Genomic DNA, 14,955 nt, shown 5'->3' with positions numbered 1-14,955 from the left:
TCCTGCAGCAGCGGTTCGTGAGAGCCTTTAGATATGTGCACGATTTCTTAGTACTTGTACATTGTTATGTCTCGGGGTCGCATTCCGGGTTGTCGCAATTGTTGGGGTATTTGAAGAACGTCTTTCCACTCTTGTATGACACGTGAAATATCAGACGGACATCCTCCGATTCAGTAAAAACTGTAAATGCACGCGTATTCAACAAAGCATTTCATAGTAAACACAGGTGTGCATTCTATAGATGCACTTCCGCTGCTATCTTGCAATTTGGTCTGGGACTGAGCAAGAGGGCCCCCTCCACATCTTTCTTATTATCTTTCACTGTGTGGTGGGGGAAGGGGGGGGGTGCTTGGTCGGCATTTTACGGTAGTAGAAGTCAAGAAAGTTTAGAGAAAACGTGAGCCATCGACACGGTTTCAAACTGACGACACGTGAAGCCCTTTCTTGGGCTACGTCTCCAGGTGCAGGGATCGTTGAACACACTGGAATGTTTTGATGGCGGGACCTATTAGCGGCATGCGCATGTAAGCCTTGGCGTTCTTTGTATAGAGCTATGAATAGAGCTTTTTAACAGAGAGAACGATCACCACCTTTCTTGGCTTCTGCACGGGAGTACAAAAGCTGACGTCGCGCCTCGGTACTGCATTTTGGGGGGGTCAGGCATGTTAACAACAGCCCAAAGGGGCTTATGGCGGCGGCCAGGGGGCCTTCGCGATGACAAGGTGCATTAGAGTTACTAGAGAGTTTTAGTAGTTTTAGTGGCGGGGAACCATAGACGCTCGCGTACGCACGCTCCTGCTTTCCTCCGTGGGTGCAGCTGCTGGGGGTCCCCGGCACTTGTAAGGCTGGAGGTACAAACGAACGCAAGAGCGTGCGTGCGTAAGCAGTTTGTAGAGTCACTAGAAAAATTTCAGAGTATCGCATCTGTTTTCCGCGCGCCGCCGCCGACGCGATTGGCTCACTCGCATCACGTGACCTCTCGCCGCCATATCCCTTCCAAGCGCTTTGGGTGCAGGCGCGTTGAATGCAGAGCGCGGCCGGACATTTAGCAGTACCACGGTCCCTAGAAGTACTTCGTCGCTTTTTTAAACGCGTCATGCAGATGCCAGCGAGTAGCTCACCAGTAACCGAACGTTGCTGGTGAGCTACTTCAGGAATTTCGTATATTTTTGCATTCCGTGTGGGAAACATACGTGGCTGCATAGTTGGCCGCGGAATGAATTCGCCCCCCTCGATGAACACTCCTTTCGGTAGAGAACTACACAAACTTTGGTGGAAAAGCTCCCATGCAACAGGGTGCTTCACCTTTTCGGTTCGCTATGTTCAGCGATATTGAAAACTACATACCTTTCTATTTATTTGCTCGGCTGTTTATATCTAGATCTGTTGAACAGATTGTGCATGCATTTCGAGTTATAAGCATGCCACGCACGAGAGTGAAATCGAAGACTTATTAAAATAATAACTGTTTACAGTATACCTTGAAGGCAACTGTCGCATGATCATTTGCCACTGCGCAAAACTGAAGCGTGGGACTCTTTTGATAAGCTTGGTATAAGGCAATGTTATTAATCGCATTTTATTTTTTTCAAAAAAGAATGTTGCTAATTGCGGCATTGCGCCGAGCGTACCCTTACAATACTGTTTAGTGGGTAAGAAAATGTCACACAGCAAAAAAAAAAAAAAGGCTTATCCTCTCACGCACTGAGGGAATCGATTTCATGCGAGCCCTAGATCTATATACATACTGTGTTGCAGTAGCATGCGCGTTGAAGATTTTCGGGATGTGCTATTTCTGATCAAAATAACAAAAAACACTGCGCCGAGGAAGTTTTACAAGAGTGCATTACGAAAAAAAAAAGTTGAAATTAAAAGCAGTGCAGAAACCGAACCCCAGCCGTTTACGCGCTGGCAACGCCAAAAAAAAAAAATCTTTGTCGGAACACAGCAAAATATTTGCAAATGCACTGCAACGTTGGGAATATTAAGAGACAAAAAATAGGAAATGAAACAACTGAGTAGTGATGTCAATAATTTTTGATGGCCTATTTTCTACGTATCTGTTAGGAAATGACAACGTATTCGCAAAATAAGATGCACCTTACCTACCGCACGCCGATTCGCCCATGCGTTCGGCTGCTGGCGTCCCGAACCGAGACAAATACTTCACGCACAACTTCCACTTACCGTACACACACCACTTCTATTACAGATAACACCCAGCTGAACAGCAAGCATGGTGCGCAAGTAAGGTATGCGTCAGCAATCAGTCGAAGGACGCAATGCTGAATGTTCTCGGTGTTCGATAATGTTCTCGAATGCGCTATGAAGTGAACCTGGACACCGACTGCAAAGCTAGCGCAAACAGTCAACATTCACCAAGTGTCGAATGGCATCTCGCACGGTCATTACGCTAATGCAACTATGTCTACAGCTCCGGACCTTGCGAACACACCCGGCCGTGAAACGAAAAGAGACCGATGAAGCCACGAAGAGAGTTCTCGAGCACATGGCAACATTCGCCGCACGTTTCATTAGCTACACCGCTTACCGCGCAGTCGACTCATGACTGTCGATGACTCGAAATCAGTTCTGATATCCTTTTGAAGAAACACACACACACACACACACGCACATTGCAGTAACGCCGAGCGTAACACGGCATCGAGGCGAAAAGATCGGTCACTTCTTAACACACGCTACTAGCCACCATACGGTCAGGAAGGGAAATGGCCGCCGCCGCTCAATGTTGCCCGTGTGCAGCCTACCTTTGCGGTACTCTGAAATTTTCCAGTGACTCTAGCCGTTTGGGGTCCCCGATACTAAAATTATCTACATTTTGTAGCTTTTTGGAATTCTTGCCTAGTCGATAGCAATGTAGCCCAAAAATAGCCACATAGCCAAAGAGAAAAATTCGACGCCAACTGGAACAAAAAGTCGTCCAATTTGGCTATTAATAGCCCAATCTGGTAACCCTGGCAGTCGGTGGCGTCGCGCTGACCATGAGAATCGGCGGGCGAGGCGTTCTCACACTGCTAGAACACCTGCATCTTTCCTGGAAACGGCGTTCCCGGGACGGCAAAGCCGGAGACAATGGGCCACCTGGGATTGACTTGGTATGCTGCCGAAACGACATGACCCGTATCTTTAGACAGGAGTCGCCGCAGACCCTTTTCTGCCCTTCGGGGAAGAACTGGAGGAGCAAGCACGTTCTGCCCTTCGGGGAAGAACTGGAGGAGCAAGCACGTTTTGCCCTTCGGGGAAAAGAAGAGTACGAGGAACGAGCCCGAGGAACCTGTCGCCTTGCTTCCCCCACAAGCGTGCCGTTGACCACCTGACCCTTGCTGTTTCAAGAGTGTAACGACCCCTCAGCGTGGTGGGTGGGGTCGTGTGTGTGATTCGTGGTCATGAAGAAGGAGGAGCCAGTCTGAGGGGTTAAAACGACGGTGCTGAGTGAGAAATGGGGCTCTGACCCCTCGGTAACAGGCTCATCCAATTCGCTCGTCGTCTGAACTCTTTCCTTGTAACGATGAAATTGAGTGTACAAAAAGTGCCAGTAAACTTGTTATTGTTTTCCCATCTTGCTAGCATCAGTTCCTCAACCCGGAGACTCGACTACGCTACCAAACGGAGTCCGGGTACGACGCTGCCCTATCGTAGCAACAACATGGTTGCCGAGGAGGGACGGATCCAAATACCCAGGCACGACACCGTGTCGTCATCCAGAATGATCTCTATGTCATCGAATTCATAGTGTTGCCATCACGTTCTCACGACGTCATATAAGGTTGGCATTTTCTCTCCAACCACCATGCGATCATCAATTGCACCCGCGCTGAACTCGAGTTGTTTCCGTTTTCAACAGACGTTATCGATGACAACAAGGACTCTTGTCACAATATCACAGTTTCTGACGACACCGTTCTACCTGCCCGGTCCACTGCTCTTGTCAGCATCTCTCGTGACTGAAAATGATGGCACAGTGCTTTTAGCGCCGTCTGAACTTCTAGTTCGCCGTCGATCGCTACCATTGCCGTTTGCCGTCCTTGAGTTCAATTCTGGCGCCTCTGTGATGCACGTGTGATGTGATGGCTCGCACCGACAGTTCGCCCTCTGGATACGCCCTGCCTGCTGCTGCTACATCTGTCTGTGTGGCTGCATACCTTAATAAAGCCCCGTAACAGAAGACTAGATTCGGGTACTTAAGCCTTGACTAGCGCCGCGAAAACTTGGGGAACGAGAGCGAGAATGGCGGTGGTGACCAGAACAACGGTATGGCCACTCCCTCCATTTCGGAGAAAGAGATGGAATTCTGGCTGAAAATCGAACGGCGCCCCTGGAAAGAAGAACGGCGGCCCCTGGAAATTAAGCTGCAGTTTGCTCAACTTCAAAGGGATAGCCCACCGCGGACGCAAGATGTCGAGGGCGATGCAACGTCCCAGAGCAGATCAGTGAAGCTTCTCAGGCACTATGGGCAGATGCTAGCGGGCGCATTTCCCATATTTCCTGCCGACGGGGAGGTGCCCGTCTGGTTTGAATTGGTGGAGAGCTTGTTAGGGACATACAGCGTGCCAAGGGATTTCTGGGAGCGAATTATCTTCCCAGTGATCGCCGAGCGCGAGCCGTACCTTTCCACACGACTCACAGCCGAGCAACATCGGGATTATGACACCCTGAAAAGCGTCGTACTTGAGGACCTGAAACTGTCAGCAGCCGAATACCAGAGGCGAATTCTCACGGCCGCTAAGCGCCGCAGAGAATCATGGAAAACATTTGCTACTCGTGTAGAGTTTGAACTTCTGTAGAGGCCAGCGGCGCCTCCACTTTCAGATGCCTGGTCGAGCTTTTGGCCGTCGACCACATAAACGCGGGTCTAACCGAAGAAGCGGCGAACACTGGTTCAAAGCCAGCGAGCTAGCCGTTCGACGAAGCTACCGCGAAAAATAGTGCATGCAGAAAAGCTGGAGCCACGAAAAAAAGAGTCGATCGGCGAAAAAGTCGAGGGGCTCAGCAAACAAGTCCGTGACGTCGTGGTCACATGATCCGCAATCCCCCGTGTCGCCTGCCGATTCCTCCCTCGTGTGAATACCCCTTAAAGGGACCGACAACTGGGCAGAATGTGTGATAAGATCCTGGTAGAAATGAAAAGACCGAGAAATATAGTGACAGATTCCAGCAACCTTTTCGCGTTGTGAGTACGGTTTATATTTTTTAATCGTGTTTAAATGTAACAATAAACCGGTATGTCGCGCAGCCTAGTGAAAAAGCCTGGAAGCATAATTATGAGGTCGATCACTTTGCTGTACGTAGTCACGTAGTCTGATGCTGTCATGGGCGCCATAATTAGTCCTCAAAATTAGAGTATGTATATTATTATCCGTGAAGTGGCGCTGCCTTCACGGCGACTAGGGGAACATGCCGAGCCGCGGCGCATGCGCGCGGAATGCACGCATGCGCAGTGAACCACCGCGCTCCAACACGAAATGCTCTCGCTCTCAATGTCTGCAGCATGTTGTCACGTGTGTATACGACTTTATATTGGCCGCAGATAGAAAAATACAGATTACAAATGTTTCACGGCGTTTTCCACGTTGCCATTCCTTGATTTGACACTCTGACCGGTAAGCTTTCGGTTGCGCTAAAGAAAATAGGCACCATAAAAAATTGGCCGCGTATCTGCGTGCTCCGCTGCAAATGCCGTATAAAGACGATAGAGGAGGCGCTGCGTGAGATATGGACGTCATCTGGCAATACGTCGGGAAACATGAGCTTGTGCAGAGGGTTTCCTTCCTCCGTGGCAGAGGGCGTTCGTCGGCGCGCATAGCATAGCATTTTCAGCGCAGCCGCATTTTCAGCGCAGCTTAAGAAACTAGGGTCTTTAGAATTACGTATCTACATATTTTCTATTAAAGGAACACACGACCTAATATTTACCTAGTGATGTTGCGCCTCGGATATGCGTAATATTCACTTTTTGATCGACAACGTTCACAAGTAAGAACAGCCGTACCAGTTCAAGATGGGTGGGCGGTAAGCAAGTGGTTCAACTTTGGCCGGGTCGCTGAATCAGGTGACAGACAGACAAACAGAAAGACAGACAGACGACCAAAATTTCTGCGTTTAAGTTCCCCAAGAAAGACTATCGTCTTTAAAATTGGTTGTCAGTCCCTTTAAGGGGTGCTGAAAAATATCAGAGCTCTGCTGCGGGGTTCGTCGGGCTAGTCTCACTCCCTCGTTTCTTCTGTGTTACTGCCTGCCCGGTTTCGGCCGGTGTCGATGACCGCAGGCAACAAGGAGCGATTCGGGGCAGAGGGGATAAAAGGAGCGTCCCAGAAAGCCAGGCCGTCTTTACGACGAGAGCAAAGACGCCCCGGCGTCCCGCCAAGCGTCCCGGCTTTCTGGCACGCTCCTTTTATCTCTTCTGCCCCGAATGATTCCAGTTGCCTGGGGTCATCGAAACCGGGCAGGCAGTTACATGGAAGAAACGGGGAAGTGAGACTAGCCCAACGAACCACGCAGCAGAGCTCTGACATTTTTCAGCCTTCCTTACCTCGGAAAGGAAGGAGGGGACAGCCGCGTCTTTTTACATTCAATCTCATAAGTATGACTGGAAGGCCCATGTGTTTCGCCGCACACTCTGGAAATGAATGTTCAAAGTACATACGCCATGCAAACTCACTGGCTGCAGCTCGTAAATTGCAATATGTTTTGCAATCAGTTATGGCTCGTAAATTCATTCATTAGACAGTTATTGAATTTTTGTACACTTATTACGTATTTTGAATTTCCGAGCAATAAAGACCGCCGCTTGGAGTAATGGAGCTAGTGTGCTACGATTCCGTTAATAGTAACAGGCGATTTTTTTAAAATTGTGTTGTCTAGAGAAAACGTCCGGTATTTATATCACGTTAAATGATATTTGTGTGTTGATCAAAATTTAGATGAAAAACCTCGGCCTTCACTAGGAATCTTTCTCGACAGAAAATTATCTCGTTTTTGTCAAACGATGTTCATGAAGGTACATAAACCTAATTACCAAATACATAAATACGGTAGCCAATGCTCTATTTACAGTATAAACACATATCAGGTGTCACTTGGCCAAAAAACATTTTTTTTAAAGCAACTAGAGCTCTACATAAAGCTGCGTTTTAGCGATAGTCGTGTCTGCTTACAACCCGTATTTTTCATAAGTCGGTAAAGTCACTCACGAGTACACTCACTAAGATTCAGTCAATCCCCGAGTCTTAGCCGGAGTGAGTCAAGCTGAGAAAAATTCTGGCATGTCTGAGTGAGCCCGGCAGAGTAATTCTGGGGTTTCTGGGTCCGAGTGAACCCAACTGAGTAGAACTCCGGTGAGCATGAGTAGCCCTTCTCAGAAATACACTCACAGCGGCAAGAGAGTGCTAGCAACTCTCTTTGCGAGAGTAAACGCTTGTCCCATATGTCACTCCCTTTTCAGGACTGCTGGGAACTCTCTGCTGCACAGAGTAGGTACGCTCTCTCGACAGAGTTGTGGTACTCTGGCTGGACGAGAGTGAACAAGCTCCCTGGCCAGAGTAAAGTCACACTTTTGAAGTGGAGTACATACACTCTCGGCTGGAATTACGCTACTCCCTCGCAGAGTTTCACAATGCTGGTTGGGCTAGAGTGCATGAACTCCCTCCAAGAGTAGAATCACTCTTGCTGCTAGGACTAACGTTTAAAAAAAAAAAGAAGAAAAAAAAGAAATCCTTCATACGTTTTCTACAATGTAACAGTGAACCTAGCTGAAATGTCTCAAGCTTGCCTCACACATACACAGAACTCACATCCGCACACTCATTCATACACAACACAGCAACACTGAACATATGCACTACTGGCGCTGCACACAACCATACACCCGGTAACCGGTATATATATCCATGATGTTATGCCCCCCTTCCAGTGCCAGTGGCAACAGCTCTGCTGTGCGTGTTTACACAGCAGATATACACGGAACACGTGTAAATATCTAATGATCTATTGGGATACTGTTGGCACATCGGCCTTTTACTATACAACAGCATAATATTCAACACTGTTTTCATTTGTAAATTCCAAATATCAGCTGGGACTCTATGATATCGGCTCAATGCCGCTCACGCCCAAGTCTGAGTTATAGCCACGCGCTTACAAATACACTTGCGACGATCTTTTACCAGGGCTGGCTGATGAATACTTTACGAAGTTACGATCTGGTGTCCGATCGGACATGCGGTGCCGCGGCAGGCGCGGCACGTACGCGAGAAAAGCAACGCCGGTCAACATAACCACAATGCAAACGCATATCTGGCGATTCTCGCACTTGCGTTGAACCTCGATTTCATTTTAATGTAACAGTGAAAAGCTTCCGACGATAAAATACGCATTCTTCAACCTTCGTCAGCCACTTGCGCCGAGATCGGTCGCACTCAATATGACCCGTACGACTGCCAGCGAAGGTAGGCCTAGCGCACCTGCCGAGTCCGTGTGTACATGCTGTCGGCGCTTCTGGGTTTAAGGATACGCAATTCCGACGTGTAAAAATGAGTGTACAGTAGAGCTTTAGTATCGGTTAACCTGAATGAACCATTTTTTCTTGCGTACGGTGTTCGTACAAGGAGCGATGGGCATCGTTACTACGCCGCTTTCAGCAAACGCACCCCGGCAGCCACCGAAAGCCGCCGAGTGCACTCGCCGGCACTTCGCAGTCACAGACTTGTCAATTAGTACGCCTTGTTGAACTAATTAACATGATGGCATACTTTCTTGCACGTTCAATTTGGTGTTTGGCGATCGGGTATGCATGTAGTTGCACCTATCGATTCAGATGCAAATCAGTATATACACTGACACGGGCGCTGTGCGGGTGTATCGTCGATAGCGCGAGAAAATACACGTTATTTAATGTCATTCGTGGTCGTCAGCTGTTTTGTGTGTTATGAAGACGCGAATTTTATTTGAAAAGGAAGATCGCGTCTATTTTCAGTATGCGACCTGTAAAAATGAAGTCGAGCAGTGAGCTCTGTCTTGACTAGTATTTTTACGGCAAGAGCGCTGCGTTGGGGCGTGGCGTAGTGGTAGAGACCTCGGCTGAGAATCTGATGGTGGCAGGTTCGATTCCTCTTGCCGAACGTTTTTTTTTTTTTTCTCATGGCTTTTTTTTTTTATTGCAATGATGCTTTAGTGTCTACCTTATTCCAGTGGCAATTAGTTTGTGTCGTAAATTAAGTTGGCGATGCGTTAGAAGTTGCCGATGTTCGAGGCTTTGAAGCATGCCTCTGTTGCATTTCAGAAACCAAAGGTTTACGATCACAAACACTTTCTTTTTTTTTTTTATTACTGAAAGCTATCCTATAACTTGCACATTAAAGTGTCACCTGTGGCGACTACGCTCAAATGATTCATGGCTAAGAGACAGTTATATAACGCTGTGCGGCGTCGGCCAAAAGCTCGCGCTATAGTTTGTACTCCGCCTGCTTAGGAGGGAGTTCCCGACCCTGTTCACGCTACGTCGGGGCGGGAGTTCCGTGGATTGGGAACTCTATCAGAGTAGCAGAGAATTCGCGGTCTCTTTTACTCTGCCTTCAAGGAAAGAGTAAGTTCCGCGGCTAACTCTCCACTACTCCCCCATGGCGTTAAAGAACTCTGGCGAGAGTAATACAGTCGCTCTACCCTCGCAGTACTCCATCTACATCTGTGAGTGTATACTTTGTGAGCGAGACTGAGTTCTGTTTATTTGCCGACCATCAGCTTCAGTGCAGCCGAAAATGATGGGACGTAAACAGTTCACGAGCACTTTCTTCGCACTGAGGCGTCCGTGGTTACTGTAGAGCAAGCGTTTAGATATCTTCCTTACAGCCTCTGTCCACCACGTAGCATCAAGTAGAATCGTTTAACCTTTAGTCACAGGCGTCGTTATCATAAGTTAGGCCGCTCGCTTATGAGTCATCTGCTCACACTCATTTCAAGCGCTTGAGCATAAGTGAGTGAGGAGGGGTGTGAGGTGACGCGAGTATGAACGTAACTAAAACGGTGGCACTTTTGTTCCTATTCGCGTCCGCTCAGCAACAGTCACTGGCTTTCATTCCGTCAGCGGCAGTCGCTCCCTCTTTTATTTATATCCACCTACTCCCCGACTCGTTTTTCAGTTCCCGTTCACTTGCGTATACGTTTTTTGTTTGTTTTGTTGTTTTTTTTTTTCAAGCGTAGATCGGCAAACTCTCCCTTAAATCGACTCACTCACACTCAGACCGAACGACGATTGTGAGTCGGAGTCCGACTTAACTAAATATTGAGAATTTTGAGTCTGCGGGAGACCAACAGATCAAAATTTCAGTGGGGCTTAGTACGAGTGAGCCCAGTTCTGTAGGACTTTGGTGTGTCTGACCATGAATGAGCCCGAGAAAAAAAATATATCCTTTTAGTCAGTCTAAGTGATTTACATTTATTTTCCCCACGTATGGCATTTTTGCCTTCACCAACTATTTATTAATGATTGTTTTTATGCCCTCTTCAACTATTTAATTATTGCTTGAATCGTTAACATGTCAATTAAAAAGTTGTCAGTTGTCTCAAATAACCTCGGAAGCATGCAAGTGTTTGAGTAGCGCCGCGCGAGCGCGGATCTATTTCATATTTAGCGCATTTCGACGTCTTTCATTCTTTAACAAAAAAAAAGGAGCAGGTAAATTGCAGCACAAATTAAATTCTTGACTCCGGAGTTCTTTGAGACGAATCAGTAGCTAGAAAGCAGAACGGTGAACAAGCAATCGGCCTCTACGTCATCGACTCCAGGAATGGCAGGGGAGAAATGCCAGTGGAATTCGCAGAAAGAAATCGACTCCATATAATGAACAGCTTGCTCCGAAAGCAGAAAAAAAAAAAGGAAGTGCACATGAAAAAGCCCAAATGGTGAAACTAAAAAATCAAATTGATTTCACAATGTGCGGGGAACCATGGCATAGTAGAGGACACGGAAGTAGTGGGCAAGGTGAAGTGTATAGTGGTCATAGGCTAGTGAGGGCGAGGATAGCCCTTGGCCATGAGAAGAACAAGAGAAAAACTATCCACTGAAAAACGGGCCGACCTATAATGCAGGCCCCTGAGACCAAGTAATACGCCTAAGAACAAAAAGAAAAAAGCGAGATATAGGGGACGAACGAAACCATAACTACACCGATCTCTGAAGCAGCAGTTGAAGATGTAGATAAAGCACCGAGCCAAGAAGAAAGCAGGCTAGCTCAAACCATGAATAACCTAAAGAAGAGGCTGCAGATCAAAGTGACTACCATGAGAAATAAAATAGAATTTGCTGAGCTTGCGAAGCTGATCAACCAACAGAAACTCGAGAGACATACGGAATTATAACGTCAAAAAGATAGGAGCAGCTGCAAAAAAAAAAAAAAAAGCCGCATCAAAGAAGCTAAAAAGGAATTCTGCATAGGAAGGGACCAAACGCACGCATTAAAAGATCAGAAGCTGTCAGAATAATTCTATCCTCAACTGTACAGCCCAGAGATAGGCCATCCAACTTCATTTAGTGGTCATAGTCAATGGTCATAGTCAATGGTCATAATCAGTGAAATGAAAGTCGAACAGGCTATCAAAGTTCGAGGTGTAACTATCGATGAGATTAAAAAGGCCATATACGAGACGTGTCTTGTGGAATGGCAGCCGAATACGGCATAACATCTGATATGAACAAGGACGGAGGGGACTTCACAGAAAATCACGATGCTCTACGCAGAATGTCTCGATACCGCAGATGCACCCTTTATCTGGAACAACGTCAATATTATATTAATACTTAAAGAGAAAGGCGCAAGAGACTTAGAATTATAGACCCATCGTATACTCTCAGAATTACACAAATTAATCACGAAGGTAATTTCGAATAGTAAAAAAACAATAGACTCCAATCAACCTAGAATACAAAAATGAGAACCAACAGACGCGAAAGACTATGTTACTGATACGTATATATTCTTTTTTTGTTGTTGTTGTCGCTTGTTGCTCTTCTATCTACTTATGTTTCGAAGTTATCTAGCTTTGAAATTATGCATTTTTTTTTTCAATTTTTTGTGCAAAACACAACTGTCTCTGTGCTGCCGTGAAACCTTATTGTAATGGGGGCGGCGGGCTCGTCAAGCTGCCGAAAGACAGCTTTTATTCGCCGCTCCTTTGTTTGTTTTGAAATGGACATAAAATAAAGCTTATTGATTGATCGAATCTTGCCAAGGAAAGTACTGGGGACGTTATTTGTAGTAATTAGGAGATAAATGCGAAGAAATTAAACTAATTTGCCCTTCCCTCATTTAGACAGCAAAAAAGTGGCATGGTTACTTATGCACTAGTCTAAGACGACTCGAAGGCAAAAGCCATCTTTTTGTTGTGCGTTTTCTTCGCAGTAGATGGTTTTGACAGGCAATTTACCGCTGTTCTATAAAGCGGAAACCGTATAAACGTTGCATTTTACCCGTTCTAACGTTCGGCGTAGAGACTTGGAGGATAACAAGTACACTCGCGAAGAAATCAAGGACCACGGAACATGCGATGGAGCGAAAAAACGATAAACGTAACATTCAGAGATAGGAAGAGAGCAGAGCGGGTCAGAGAACAAACAGCGGTAGCTGATATCCTTTGATGACATTGAGAAAAAAAAGGGGGGGACACGGACAATTGAGGGTCACGTAAATGCGTCGGGCGGATAACCGATGGTCAGTGAGAAGGACGGAATGGACACCAAGGGATGACAAACTCAGTCGAGGCAGACGGCGTTCGGTGGAGGGGTGAAGATGAGAAATTCGCAGGAACGAAATAAAATCTGCTCGCGCAAGAGACAGTAAATTGATGATCATTGGGATACGCAGCGAACACGGGACAGGCTGGGGATCATGACGATGAAAAATTTATAATTAACATGTCAGCGCTTCAAGCAAGTAATTTGAAAAGTTGAGCGAATAAAAGGGACGTGGTAAACATTGTAAGTACACACGGCAGTTTGCTGTAATGCTGCACATACACGAGTTCTCGCATCGACTTGAGATTGTCAAAGCTTGTGAGATATATGTATGTTTTCGGGTTTTTTTTTTTTTTAACTCAGGGTAAAATGGAAGGACCTGCGCAGCAGTACATGGGAATAGAATAAGTCAGTCACGAAATTACCTGGGCTCTGTAAACTATCGCAATCGCTTTTAAAGCAAAAAGCCTCATGTCTCGTGAGTAAAAAAATTCCGGCGTACGGTGGCGTGAGCACGAATGGTAAAAAGTCACGTGTGACGCTTACCCGCATACTCTGTTAGTTAAATGTGAATGAAGAAATGTTAAAGGTGAAATGCGTATTCAAGGGAATTAAAGTATTAAGGGTTTGCCAAGTAATGTTATACCACGATATGATTATGAGGGACGCCGCAGTCGAGGGCTCTGGAAATTTCGACCACCTGGGGTTAACGTGCATCTAAATATAAGTGCACGGACCTCAAGCATTTATGCCTCCACCGAAAATGTGGGCACCGCGGTCTGCCAAGTGATTAGAAGTGATAATACGGTGCATACAAATAATCAAACGCGGATTATGGTGAACTAAATGGCATCAAAGGAGAAATAAAGGCTAGTCAAATGTTAGTGAATTAAAGTTGAATTAACAGTGAATCAAACGCGAGAGCATATCCTTTCGTCTTTGCTACCCTTAGCGTTAGCTAAAAGGACTGTCAGTTTTGTTACCTGCGTTTGTAGTGTAGTTTATTACATTCCATTACCATGTCGCACATTGTGTAATAAACAGACTGGCACTTCACTTTAAAGGTTACGCCAGCACAACAATAATTCATAGGGTACGCCTTCGTTTTATCTGTCAGCGCACTGTCGTTTATTGGGTTTTGAAACTCTTCCATGTTTTATTTAAGAACGCATGTCATTATCAGGCACATGGATAACAAAGGACGTGAAATTATACATAAAGAAAAACTGTGAACGTTGTATTTCCGTTGTCTGTCAGCCCGTTTTATCGCGTAATAAGCATTTTCGAATGGTGTGTTAAATACCAGCTGTGCGAGGGTGCGCGCGCGGACGGATTGTTTGTATTTGTTTTTTTCCTGATTGCGATAAATCTGATCAGCTATTAGTTCTGCGCCTGCCCTGTGTAGTTTGCGCTCCTGTTGCGCTAATTTTACGATGAGCATTATCACGCGCTCATAATTATGGGCTAAATAGAACTTTTAAGCCGAAAGGAATCGGCCTATCGCGACCCATAACTTGAGGCACTGGGCCCATGAATGTTGTATTGCCCGGGTGTGTTTATGCATAGCTTAACAAGGTAACATGGCGTAATGTAAACATCTTAAGACAAATGAGGACATAAAAAGAGCGCCAGCCTTCCAACGAACTTTATTTCTAGCACACCACCCACGTATGCTCACCAAATACGCTCGCACATCGAAAGAGCAGTCCGTGAAAACACTATCTTGCAAAATAATCTAAGTATTCATATTCACATCCTATGGAAGGATGGCTGTGTTCTTTCAATATCTCTGTACGAAAGTGAATTACAATACTTTTATTCGCCCGCCGTGGTTGCTTAGATGGCTAAGATGTAGCAGGGAAGTTTTTTCCGAGGGGCTCGTTTCTTTTGTTAGGCACAGCCAAAGGAATCAAATAGACAATTAAGCAGAGGAAAGCATAAGGTATATTAATTGTTTTTGTAATATAGTTTAGTAATTAAGACGTAAACCGAAATGAATTGAAGTGGACGAGAAAGCACCCCTTCTGTCGGTGGGATCCGAACCCACAACCTTCGATTTACGCGTCCGATGCTCTACCAATTGAGCAACTACGGAAGGCGTTTCTCTGTCTATTTTGTTGGGTATTTCTGTGCGTGTAATCCCTGGACGTGTTAGCCAGAGCTATTCATATATCCAAGGCGGCGAATGTGGAACACTCTGATTCGAACAT

The 14,955-nt window shown here is 46.1% G+C and overlaps 1 protein-coding gene across 2 annotated transcripts in view; it reads right to left on the bottom strand.

Annotated features, from left to right (window-relative positions):
• Positions 1 to 14,955, bottom strand: part of LOC119373411 ((Lyso)-N-acylphosphatidylethanolamine lipase) — a 64,458-nt gene that overhangs the window by 21,430 nt on the left and 28,073 nt on the right. The gene's annotated exons all lie outside the window — the stretch shown is intronic.

Source organism: Rhipicephalus sanguineus, chromosome 1, assembly GCF_013339695.2.
Source record: "Rhipicephalus sanguineus isolate Rsan-2018 chromosome 1, BIME_Rsan_1.4, whole genome shotgun sequence".
Lineage (NCBI taxonomy): Eukaryota > Metazoa > Arthropoda > Arachnida > Ixodida > Ixodidae > Rhipicephalus > Rhipicephalus sanguineus.
This window is presented reverse-complemented; position numbering and strand designations above follow the sequence as displayed.